Here is a 3950-nt window from a genome sequence, read left to right on the forward strand (position 1 = left end):
CTAAGGGGAAGTAATTTTTCTGTTAAGTCTTAATACTCTTCCATTTTAATTCACCTTTTCATTAAAATCTCTTGGATTAAACAAAACAGAAAGAAATGTCTTATCTAATGCCATTCTCTGAGTTACATTGCAATAATATGCACACAATAAAGTAGTTTACTTACCAAGACATGAAAACTGCTTTTCAGCTAGAAATACAAATGTTCTGCTTGATTGAGTTTTAATGAAGATGGATACATACATCTGCAAATGTATATAGAGAAAGAGAGAACGCAGAGTGCAAGTAAATGCATTTATGAGCCAGCAAGATGTGCAGGTTTTCTTTGCCTGATATTATTGTAACCCATGAGTTTGGATGTAAGTGAAGCATTAGTCTTACAGAGCAGCTTTTCCTACCACTCCATTTCTCTTCTTTTCAGCCCAGTGTTAAGCTTTCAAACCAAGCCCTCTTTTTCAAATTATCTGATCTAACTATATCAGCCTTTTCTCAGCAATGAATATAAATGTTACATTATTATTTTCTGAAGTGTAATATTTACCACCCATGCTCACTTTCTCTTTTTTATTTAGCCAAATATAGCTGTCTTTTGGTCTTTACAGACCACATCCATCCATCCCCCTGACCATGAATGGATAGGCTTAGATTCAGTTTCTTCACCCTAGCAATTTTGCCTGCTCTTCTGTAAATTTAAATTTGAATTCTTGCTTTGAGATTATTGCACAAGCCTGACAATCAAATAAAACATAGTCCTTCTTCTATAAAGTGCTATTTTCTTACACACATCCAAACACATACACCCACAAACCCTTATACATGTGTGTATTCCACTAAATTATATATCAGAGTTATCTTTATTTAGCACAAAGTCTCTCCCAAAATATGACTACCAAAATTATTAATAGTCTTTTACAAGATGAATCAAATAAGACAATTTAATATTTAGAGCTGATGCCTTTTATCTTTAGCATTTTGTAATTTTTTTTTTTCCTTGACAATCTAATTTCTTCCCCACAGTTCACCAAGGTGGTAAACTATAAGTGAAGTAGAAAGGTATGACAATCATATTACAAAATATTGAAAAGGTTAAAGTAGTAAAGAACCTTTCCCAGGATATATGAGACATTAAGATTTTGGTATTTTATATTAGTGAAGAGATTACATTGAAAAAGGTAAATGGCACAACAAAAAGTCATTATTTTTAAACAGTTCATAAGGATTCTATATGATAATCTTGCTTTTGGTCTGGAATCTTAAATAATATTTTTATAATAATTTTACCTTAATTTAATTTATTTAAGCACAGCTAGAATTTATGTATGCATACATGTTTATGATTTAAATATATCTATATTTATCTCACACTTTAATATAGCATCTATCTAGAATCACCATAATATAGTATATTGTCAATACAAAATTCTTTATATTAATGTAAGATTTTTGATGTGTTTGGGGGTTACATTCTGTATGATAGAACCCTAACTGGTTTTATTATTAAGAGTTCAAAGAGCCTTTTAGCTGTGATAGTCCTTCCTGGATATTTGTGTTGAAGTTTGATCTCACTTACGTTTCGCTGTAGCCACGTTCTCTTGCCCTAAGATCCAGATTATTACAGCAGACGTTAGTCAATGCTCTCAAAGACTTCTAAGCCTGAGGACTTAATGAACGTGGCAGTCTAAATACAGGAACTTGTCTAATTGATTATTTCCCAAGATGACAGGGAATGCAATTTAAGGACAAATTTTTACAGCAAGTTGCAACGAGATTTACATTCATTAATTCAAAAGCATTCCTTTAACAGCTACTCTCTGCTGGGGCATTGTTCCAGACAAGCAATTCTCAAAGTGTGAACCATGTTACAATACAGGGGTCCTAGAGATTTTAGAAAAATCGGCCGGGCGCAGTGGCTCAAGCCTGTAATCCCAGCACTTTGGGAGGCCGAGATGGGCGGATCATGAGGTCAGGAGATCGAGACCATCCTGGCTAACACAGTGAAACCCCATCTCTACTAAAAAAAATACAAAAAACTAGCCGGGCGACGTGGCGGGCGCCTGTAGTCCCAGCTACACAGGAGGCTGAGGCAGGAGAATGGCGTAAACCCGGGAGGCGGAGCTTGCAGTGAGCTGAGATCCGGCCACTGCACTCCAGCCTGGGCGACAGGGCCAGACTCCGTCTCAAAAAAAAAAAAAAAAGAAAAATCATAATAATATTATGATATCTACTTTTTCCACTTTCCACATCTCAAGAGTATAAAGTCTTCTAGTGAAGTCTTCCAGGAGCTAAATGATACATTATATCACAAAAGATTGTATATAAAGACAGATACGAGAATCCAGCTGCCTTCTAGTAAGCCAGACATTAAAGAGATGCACAAAAATATAATATAAAGCCACTATTTCTCAATAAACATTTTTGTTTGGGAAAGTCTAATCTTTTAAATAAGTTATTTTTGCTATCATGTGTAATTATAGTTAATGAATAACTGGAATAGAATAAGTTTAAATATTGCTAAGTTTGAATTCCTAATACCATACATTTTGACAGCTATACACAAAAATGACATGTGGATTCATTCATAATATTTAAGGATATAAAGGGATTCTGACACCAAAAGATTTGTGAGCTGCTGTTCTAGGTTCTAGAATCTTAATGTTAATCAGTTTTCTTCTCCTGTTCTCGTGAAGCCATGATGGAAGTAGTATAGAGTACTTTAGAATGATCCTTACCTACATTATTGTTATTTGCTATTTTAAGCTTTGAGAAAAACTTGTTTTCAACTCTCAAGGAGTTCATGCCAGTTCCTGGAATAAAAAGAACATCTGGGGAAAATCCCAATTAGTGTTGTTTTGTCCTAGTTCTCTTATTTCCAATTTTTCCTTAGAGATACAAACGAAAGACCCCTAATTATAGATTTTAAAGTTTTCCTTATCCTCTTCCATTTGGCTACTAGGTGATTATACTGTGCAAAAACTTAGCTCCAGCTTTGCACAGTGGAAATATTGTAGCTGATGAGGCTTATCTGAGGCACAAGTATTGCTAATTCAAAACCTTTCCCAATACCCGGCCATGACGACTTAAAATATGGTCAACATTGGCAATTTTCGACAGTCTCTACAGAGAATGAAGCATCTTTGTGTAAAAAAATGAAAGAAACGAAAACAAACAAAAAACTTAGGTCCATGTAAAGGACTTTACATCTAAATTTGTATTGAATGTACGGTCACTTAATTTTACAAACCGCCTCCATTTAACTTGCCCAGCTGTGTAATTAACGATGGTGCAATAGGCAGTTCTAAGACCCTTACAAGTCTAAGCTGTATAATTAACGGCGGTGCAATAAGCAGTTCTAAGACCCTTACAAGTCAAATTACAAGCCTTCAGACCCTTACATGTCTAAGACCCTTACAAGTCGAATTCTTTTGCGTTTTTTTGTTTCATATTTACTGACCCACAAGGCAATATACAACCATATTACAACTATAATAGACAAATTATTTAATTCCAGGCCTCCCCCACTCTTTTTTCTTTTTTTTTTTTTTTCATTGTGATTTCTGACTCTTCCACTGATTTGTACACATGCCTTTTTTCTCACAAATACTTTCTCATTCTGGCATCAAGAGAAACCATTTTCCACAGGCTTTGGAGAGAGACTACCTTGGTTGGAAGCCCAGCTTGGCCATGAATTACTTATTTGATCTCTGGCATGTTATCAGCATTTCTAGATCACTAGTTTTTCATCAATGAAATGAAAATAATTAGAGTACCTCTCATAAATTTATTATTAGAACCATATGGAGGAAAGCATGAAATGATTTTATAAACATGCTAGCACAATGAAAAATTGCAAGAAATGCTTGTTGTTATGACATTTTTGTTTTATTGTTAAGTCACCAAACCTGATGACTTTCATTTCTGCCAATGGAATGTCTCTGTATTCTGACAATCATTC

The 3950-nt window shown here is 34.6% G+C and overlaps 1 non-coding gene across 1 annotated transcript; it reads left to right on the forward strand.

Annotated features, from left to right (window-relative positions):
• The first annotated feature begins 2980 nt into the window (after positions 1–2980).
• LOC112425065 (U4 spliceosomal RNA) lies at positions 2981–3121 on the forward strand. The gene has a single exon (XR_003016064.1). It is a non-coding gene; the product is annotated as a U4 spliceosomal RNA (small nuclear RNA).
• The last annotated feature ends 829 nt before the right edge of the window (positions 3122–3950 follow it).

This window comes from Macaca nemestrina, chromosome 4, assembly GCF_043159975.1.
Source record: "Macaca nemestrina isolate mMacNem1 chromosome 4, mMacNem.hap1, whole genome shotgun sequence".
NCBI classification, from domain to species: Eukaryota; Metazoa; Chordata; class Mammalia; order Primates; family Cercopithecidae; genus Macaca; species Macaca nemestrina.